Below are 9,462 nucleotides of genomic sequence, written 5' to 3' on the forward strand. Positions count from 1 at the left end.
ATTCTGTTTGTGCCTGTGTGGGCTGTGGCAGACTGGCAGTGAATGTTGTGCTGCATTTTGTCTTCTGCAATGTTGCTGGCTTGCAGCTTGTAGTGCTGCTGTTTTATTCCGTCTTTGATGGGTTGATGTGCTCTTTTAATTTCTTCTGCTGCTAAGTGTTTGTAATATTTTGCTATATTGTTGGAATTAAATTGCTTCCTTGAGTCTAGTTTTGTCACCATACTATGGGGATCACTTTGCAGTAGTCTATAACATTTATTGTTTGAATAATGTTATGATGCTTAAAATGCTTTCCATGATATGTGTCTGTCACAAAGGAACTAACTTCTTTGCCATGATATGTGTCTGTCCACCTTTGAGATGTTACTGCAGGTTAGTAAAGGAACTAACTTCTTTGCCATCACTGTATCAGATGAGGAAAGTCGATATGCTTGATGGGGTTATAGTTGTCCGTTCTGAAAAAGTTAAGTATGAATTGGTATTGAATGGAAATGACATTAAACTTGTTTCTCGGTCTGCTGCCCTCATAAACCAAGTAGAGGTGACAGCCTTTAAAAAGAAAACGTTTTGCCTCTGTTTCGTTCGTGTTTCCAGTTTTCTGATTGCAAATTGCAGTTTGTAGTAAATAATTACATGGAGTTGATTAGTTTAATTATATTGTCTTCAATTCTTCATGTGATTTTTTATTTTAAAATATTGTGTGATATGTTAACGGTTAACCCGATAACCGATAACTTAATGGTTCTTTAACGATTTAGCTAGTCTACAAACCGATAACCGATAAGAAAAACCGATAATGTTCAAAACCGAACCGAACCGACCGATATGCAGCCCTACCTGTAAGAATGGTTGGTGAAAAGTGCAGTGTACTTCACTAATAGGAAGGAGGGACGAGGTTGTTTCTGTCGGTGGTCAAAACTTTTGTTGGTGACTGATATATATATATACAACATTATTCATTCCAAAAAAAGAAAAAGAGAGCTAGCAAGTCTTTTTCAAGAACTCAAGCATCAAAGAACACAACAATGGGCCTAGTCCCGGAAAGACTGCGTACGTGAAAAGGACGAAAAGACAGCTGACAAAAAGCTGCAAACTCTGATATGGTTGGTGCACAACTTTTCATAACAGCACGCTCTCAGCCAGTGACCTCGTCCCAAGGGTTTGTGTCCATTTTGATAATAGTCTCTTCTCTAAACACAAACCTAAGATTTGGCAAACAAAGATTTGAATTTTTAAAAATTCATAAGCTTACAAAGAGAAGGCCATCTTCAAAGAAGAACACTGCTTATATCAACAAAGGACCAGATGAAGTGTTGAAGAGTATTTGTTGTATTTTAAGCTTTGTGTCTTATGTGCTTACATTTTAAATCTACTCCTAAGTTATAAAGGATAGTAGATCAGTTGCTTGCCTAATTCTTTAGGTTGAGTCATATTAACTAGAGTTAGTTAGTTGAACCATCTTTGTTCTAGTCAAGTCATTTGCATCATTGTTTTGATGTTCTATTGGATAGAGTTGCCTAGGAGTATCAACTAGAGTTAGTTGATGTGTAGTGCAACAGAGTTGCTGCTCATTTATGCTCTTGTCTTAGAGATCGGAGTTGGTGGCTAGAGTTAGCCTTGTGGGGTTCTTAAAGTCTAGATCAACCAGAGTTAGTTGGTTTAGTGGGCAATAAGATTATTGCTTAAGCTCAGTAAGTAATAGGCTATTACTTAGTGTGAGATTAGGGTGTTAATTTCATTGTTGTGGGTATAATCTGTGTTTCACTTTTTCTTGAGAAGATTAGTGAAAACAGTTGAAAAACCTTGTGTGACAGGTCATGGTTTTACTCCCTTGAGCAAGGAGGTTTCCACGTAAAATCTCTTGTGCATATTTTACTTCCAGCTATTTACTTTCTGCACATTAACTCTATCGAAGGACCTGCTCCTGTGATCACTGGTGGACGCGTATATTCCAACACAACCCCGAAGCTAGAAACATAATTTAACAGCCTAAAGTGTTATGTTCGAAAAGATGGAAAACTAAAGATATAAGAAACCACAACAGCCCGAAAGATTAGTTCACCCTTGGATTCGATTGGTCACGCTTCATTCAACTGAGGTCTCATATCAACTACCTGAATATGCCATGTACTCAATAAGAAGAGAACAAGTGCATTATCTATACATAACCACAGTGTACTAGTAGGATCACACGGTCTATTTCAAACTCTGAATATAACCAAACAACTACAACATAGTAAATATAGGTTAACACACATAAAAACAATCACAAACACATAGACTCTAAGTCGCAATATCCTGATTTAACTCATATCTAAAACATGTCCCACATGATCACACTTACGCATACCCAGTCCTATCACGAACTTCACACACAAACTATTAGTGTACGGTGTGGTATAGAGCCAACTAGTGCTAGTATTTATACTAGGTGTGGTATCCGAGTCAACTGTTAGTACTTTTGTACCAGCGTGTTACTCGAGTCAACTAGAAATCACAAACAGCATGCACAATCACAATCATAATGAACAATAACACTTGAAACCACAAGTAAACAAGTTCATTGTAAGAGATTATTAACATTGTGTCATTTCATATCATTCTCTATGTTTTCCCCAATATGCATCGCACAAGTGATACTATAAAGTAGTAGGCATGCATGCATACATTAAAAGTGCAAGAAGGGGGGGGGGATTGTTGTTTCTTCTTCGTTTTTCTTTTGTAAGCAGTTGACTTAAGAGATATCTCAGTCGACTATTGTTAATAGATCAATATGAATACAATAGTGAATGCGGAAAGTAAACTTGACACAGATGTTTTATACTGGTTGGGATCCAAGTTGGATCTTACGTCCAGTCCCCTTGGGTTGCAAGGGTGTTCTCTTCTAGCTTTTGTAACTTTTGATGTGATTACAAGGTTTGAGTGTGGTTTTACTATTGACACTTTTTTTTTGCTCTTATGTTTTGGTACAAAGCCTTACCAATAATATTTCTCTCTTATCTCTTTTTTGTTCACACAGTAGAATTATAATGCTGATTAAAAGTAGAGTAGGGAGTAGTGAGATGATCCAGACTCATTGTACAATTTCTTCACTTGCAGTATGAAGCCTTTTTATAGAGTCAAGACTTGAATCTTTCATGTGAAGAGATGGCAACCCAAGAGATTTGATCCTTGGAAAAGAAGGCAATATATCCTTATTTTCCAAGAATAAGGATTAAAGCTAGACTTCAATTTCCTTTGATTCAGCCTTAATTTTCTTGTATATAGCCGTTAAGATCTTTTCCTTGTGTCTCTAATCCTGCAGCTTCCTTGGTTGAATATAGTTATTGGAGATCCCTTCCTTTCTTGTTTGATTCAGTAGCCGTTGAGATCTTTTCCTTGTGTCTCTAATTCTGCAGCTTCCTTGGTTGAATATATATGTTAGAGATCCTTTTCTTTCTTGTTTGATCCAGTCTTGCAGGTTCCTTGATTGAATGTAGCCGTTGGAGATCTTTTTGTGATCTTATAGCTTCCCTAATTGAAGGGCAACTGTTTTGTAATCTTCCTTGATTTATGATCTTCCTTGATTTATGCTATTTGAACTTCAGCCTCCTTGATTAATGATCTTGCTGTGAGATTATTCATCTTCTATTTTCGTATTGAATTATTTCCTTTTTGATGAATAGTTTGTCCTGAAAGTATTAAGTTGATTATCATTAAAACTTTACACTAACAATCTTCCCTTTTTGATGATGACAATATATAGTAGTAATACTTCCCTGTCTATGTAGTCGACTTCATGAGTTGAAGTTTAGTTTGCTCCCCCTGAATGTAGTGAGGAGTAGTCGACTTGTGGAGCTGAGTTTCAGCTTGCTCCCCCTAAGTAGTTGCCATGCGAAATTGAAGTGTTTTTTCTTTAGAATACTTGAGCCAGCTTACTTAGCATAATGTTAGAGATATATAGTATAACAAGAGAAACAAATAGACGAACATATAGACCATAAGCAAGCAATTTGTAGAAAGTAGATGTGCAAACATCAGATTAAAATAAGATATATTCTCCCCCTTTGGCATCAGCAAAAATGAAAGAATAGAGAGTTCAACAAAATAACCATAAAGTCTTAAGATGGGTGACACAGCCCATTAAACATCACAGTAGAAAAATAAAATAGGAGCAACAGAGAATTAACGAGGACGCCGAAAATAAATTCAGCAATTTAAGGGATTTTCGACAATATTAAGAGATTTTCTAAGAGAGCAAAATCTTTCTTCCAAAAGAGGTTTAGTAAAAATATCAGCCAATTGAAAATTAGTACTAACAAATGAAATTTCAATATCACCATTCAAAACATGATCTCGGATAAAATGGTGTTTAATATAAATTTGCTAGGCCCGAGAATGATGCACATAAATTTTTGAGAGACAGATAGCGCTAGAATTATCACACATAATTTTAATAGGTTTAAAAGATAAATCATAGTCACTTAATTGATGAACCATCCATAAAATTTGAGCACAACATTGACCAACGGCAATATGCTCTGCTTCTGTGGTAGAGAGAGAAACGGAGCCATGTTTTTTGCTGTTCCAGGAAATCAATGATTTTCCTAAAATTTGACATGAACCACTGGTGCTTTGCCGGTCATCTTTATCACCTGCATAGTCAGCGTCAGAAAAGCCTTCAAGAAAGATTTTTTTTTCCTTTGGGTACCATAATCCAAAAGAGCATGTGCCCACTAAATAACGAATAATACGTTTTACCGCACTAAGATGAGATTCTTTAGGAGCTGACTGGAACCTTGCACATTTGCATACGCTAAACATAATGTCTGGTCGACTGGCAGTAAGATAAAGTAATGAACCAATCATACCTCTGTATTTTGTTTCGTCGACTTTCTTACCTTCTTCATCCTTATCAAGAGAGCACGTGGAGATCATGGGAGTGCCTAAGGATTTTGAATTTTCCAATCCAACTTTTTGAATAAGTTCCTTGCAGTACTTCGTTTGACATAGGAACGTGCCTTTCTCAGATTGGTAGATCTGTTGTTCGAGAAAGAAGGTTAACTCGCCCATCATACTCATTTCGAATTCACTTTGCATAAGCTCAGAAATTCCTTACACAACGAATTATTAGCACTTCCAAAAATGATGTCATTAACATAAATTTGAATAATAAGATTTCCAGAGGAAGATCTCTTAATAAAAAGAGTGGTATCAATTTTTCCTCGGGTAAAACCATGATTTATTAAAAAATTGCTGAGACGATCATACCACGCACGAGGTGCCTGTTTAAGACCATAGAGAGCTTTCGAAAGTTTGAAAACATGATAGGGAAAATTTGAGTTTTCAAAACATGGAGGTTGTTTTACAAAGACTTCTTCTTCAATAAAACCATTTAAGAAAGCACTTTTTACATCCATTTGAAATAGTTTAAAACCTTTATAAGCAGCAAACGCTAAAAGTAAACGAATAGATTCTAACCTTGCTACGGGAGCAAAAGTTTCGTCATAGTCAACTCCTTCCTGTTGAGAGTATCCTTGAGCAACTAGTCGAGCTTTGTTTCCAATTACTTCTCCAGATTCGTTAAATTTGTTTCTATAGACCCATTTAGTTCCAATAACAGACTTATTTTCTAGTTTAGGAACTAAAGTCCAGACCTGATTTTTGTCGAATTGCTCTAGTTCTTCTTTCATAGCCTTGATCCAATGCTCATCTGTAAGGGCATTATTTAGTTTCTTTGGTTCTAACTGAGAAATGAGTGCAACCTGTGTCTCATTTCTTCTTGACGCTCTAGTTTTCATGCCTTCATTTGGAATTTCCAATGATGAATTTGTTTGGATAGTTAGGTTCGCTTCGCCATTCAGTTGGAACTGCTTCAACAATAGGATCAACAGACTATTCTTCAACAATAGGATCAAACTTACCGATATTGTCTTTACCATTGTTGTGAGCAAAACACTTGCATCCAAATGGATGAAAGTATCCAATGTTAGGTCTCTTACCATTCCATAATTCATATGGCGTCTTTTTCAGGATGGGTCTTATTAAGTATCGATTCAGCACATAACAAGCCGTGCCTATAGCTTCTGCCCAAAATTTGTGTGGAAGAGAGTGCTCAACAATCATTGTTCCTGCCATGTCTTACAGTGTTTTATTTTTTCTTTCTACAACTCCATTTTGTTGTGGTGATCGAGGTGAGGAGAAGTTGTGAGTGTAACCATTTTCGTTGCAGAAATTTTCAAATAATTTATTTTCAAATTCTCCTCCATGGTCACTTCTTATCGATGAAATATAGTACCCTTTGTCTCACTGTACTTTTTCACAGAAGAACTCAAAGTTTTTCAAAGTATCATCCTTGTGAGATAAAAATATAATCCAAGTAAAACGAGAATAATCATCTACAATTACAAATGCGTACCTTTTTCCTCTGATGCTAGCTATTCTAGTGGGTCCGAATAAATCCATATGTAGCAGCTGTAGGGGTTTATTTATGGATACAATATCCTTACTAGAGAAATAGTTTAGTGTTTGCTTACCCATTTGACATGCATCGCAGATGTGGTCTTTTGAATAGTCTAGCTTGGGTAATCCAATAACAAGATCATTTTTGGCTAGCTTCTCTACTGGCATGACCAAGTTTCTTATGCCAAATCCAAGGATCATCAGTCATTGATGCTAGGCATATATGTTCTCCATTGTTTTTCACAGAATCAAGAATGTAGACATTCTTCTCTCTGCTTCCTTGTAGTAGATTGTTTCAAGAATGATCCTCTATTAAGCACTTATTCATCTGAAATCGGACTTCAAGATTTGAGTCACATAGTTGACTAATGCTCAATAGATTGTACTTGAGTCCTGCCACTAAGTAGACATTTGTGATATCACAGGCATCATTTAAAGTGATTGTTCCAATCCCAATAACTGTTCCTTTCGAATTGTCGCTGAAACATATGCTTCCTCCCTTATACTCAGCAACAGATTTGAACAATTTTTTGTCTCATGTTATGTGGTTTGAACATCCGGTATCCAGGTACCATTTTCCTTTTGTTTTCCTGCGGAGTTTCTGCAAAACAAAGTCATTGTCTTCTTTTAGGTACTCAAATCTTTTTGGGTCCTTTGAGGTTAGAGTTATCTGGAATTCCTTTAGGTCTGTAGATCCATTTGAAAGTATCACAATTTCAAAATCTGCAATTGTATGATAAGTGCCCAGATTTTTCACAGTAATTGTAATATTTAGGAATATTTTCTTCACATGTGGAATTGCTACTGTTGACTTTTGACTCAGTCGACTTGTAAGATTGATTGCAGCTAACATAGTTTCCATCTGAGGAGCCTTTGTTGCTAGAGACCTTATTAATTTTAGAAAATGATTTGAAAGAATTTGATGTGTTTTGAGAGTTTTCAAGAGTGGTTTTTAATTCATGAATTTACTCATAAAGAAGATCTTTTTCCACTTCACTAACTTCCAATTTTATTTCCAAATTTCTTTTTTCATTTTGAAGGTTTTGAAAATCAGTGAGAATTCTATTGAGGTCAGTTACAGCACGGTCTAGCAGATTTTTCAAATCGTTACAATTATTACATACCTCATTACTTAACTCTCCGACTGCCATGAAGCATATGTTTTCAATCTCTTCGTGTTCATTTTCAGAGTTGTCTTCGTCGCTCCAGCTACTTAGTGCTTTATTCTTTTGGTGTCCTCTAGAGTGAGTTTTCTTTGCTTCTGGACATTCACTGGCTATATGTCCATATTTTCCGCATTCATAACATTTTCCATCGTTTCTTGATTTATCAGCAAAATATTTTCCTTTTCCAAAGTTTCTTCCTCTTTTGTTCTTTCTAGATCTCCTAAAGGATTCCATAACTAATCTAGTGATCAAAGCAATCTCATTTTCTGCTAGTTCATCTTCTCCTTTGTCTTCTTGATCTGCTTTAAATGCTATAGTCTTCTTTTTGGTATCTTTTTGGCCTTTCTTGCTAAGATGAGTTTTCTCAAAAGCGATTGAATCTTCTCTTAATTCATCATAGTTTAGGTTGTTCAAGTTCATGCTTTTGAGAGCAACTACCTTGGCGTGCCATTGAGGTGGCAAGCTTCGAAGAACTCTTCGTATGTGCTCTATGGGAGGATATATTTTTCCTGAGGCCTTTAGTTCTCCAATGATCTTACTTAGTCAAGCACACATGCCTTCAATGGTTTCTCCTTCTTTCTTTTGAAAGAGTTCATATTCATATACTAGTAGGCTGATGATAGTTTCTTTAACTTTATCAGTTCCTTCATACATAGCTTCCAATTTATCCCGCATCTCTTTGGCAATATCACAACATGAGATCTTCTCATATTCTTCTCCACTGATGGCATCATACAGAACATTTTTTGCTTTGGAATTTATTTGAATAACTTCCATCTGTTCATTTGTCTAATTCTCCAAACTTGGTGTGGCAAAGGACTGACTTTCATCAGAACTTTTTGAAATTGGAATCGGAATATCACCAAGCTTGATGACTCTCCAAACCTTCACATCGTAGGATTTTTTGAAGGTTTCCATTCTTATTTTCCAATGAGAGAAGTGTTTTCCATTGAAGTATGAAGGTCTTGTTTGAAAAGTCCCTTCTTGAAATAGTGCTCCCATAATTTGTTGTGCCATGATTTTTTTCTCTCCTGTTGTTAGACAGATTTTCGTGAGACGAGGCTCTGATACCAATTGAAAGGGCCAGAGGGGGGTGAATTGTTGTTTCTTCTTCATTTTTCTTTTGTAAGTAATTGACTTGAGAGATATTTCAGTTGACTACTATTAACAGATCAATATGAATAAAACAGTAAATGCGGAAAGTAAACTTGACACAGATGTTTTATACTGGTTGGGATCCAAGTTGGATCTTACGTCCAGTCCCCTTGGGTTGCAAGGGTGTTCTCTTCTAGCTTTTGTAACTTTTGATGTGATTACAAGGTTTAAGTGTGGTTTCACTATTGACACTCAATTTCTTTTCGCTCTTCTGTTTTGGTACAAAGCCTTGCCAATAATATTTCTCTCTTCTCTCTTTTTTGTTCACACAGTAGAATTACAATGCTTATCAAAAGTAGAGTAGGGAGTAATGAGATGATTCAGACTCGTTTTACAATTACTTCACTTGCAGTATGAAACATTTTTATAGAGTTGAAACTTGAATCTTTCATGTGAAGAGATGGCAACCCAAGAGATTTGATCCTTGGAAAAGAAGGCAAGATATCCTTATTTTCCAAGAATAGAGATTAAGGCTAGACTTCAATTTCCTTTTATTCAGCCTTAATTTGATTGTATATAGCCGTTGAGATCTTTTCCTTGTGTCTCTAATTCTGCAACTTCCTTGGTTGAATATAGCTGTTGGAGATCCCTTCCTTTCTTGTTTGATTCAGTAGCCGTTGAGATCTTTTCCTTGTGTCTCTAATTCTGCAGCTTCCTTGGTTGAATATATCTGTTAGAGATCTTTTCCTTTCTTGTTTGA

Source organism: Solanum tuberosum, unplaced genomic scaffold (assembly GCF_000226075.1).
Source record: "Solanum tuberosum cultivar DM 1-3 516 R44 unplaced genomic scaffold, SolTub_3.0 scf00157, whole genome shotgun sequence".
Classification (NCBI taxonomy): domain Eukaryota; kingdom Viridiplantae; phylum Streptophyta; class Magnoliopsida; order Solanales; family Solanaceae; genus Solanum; species Solanum tuberosum.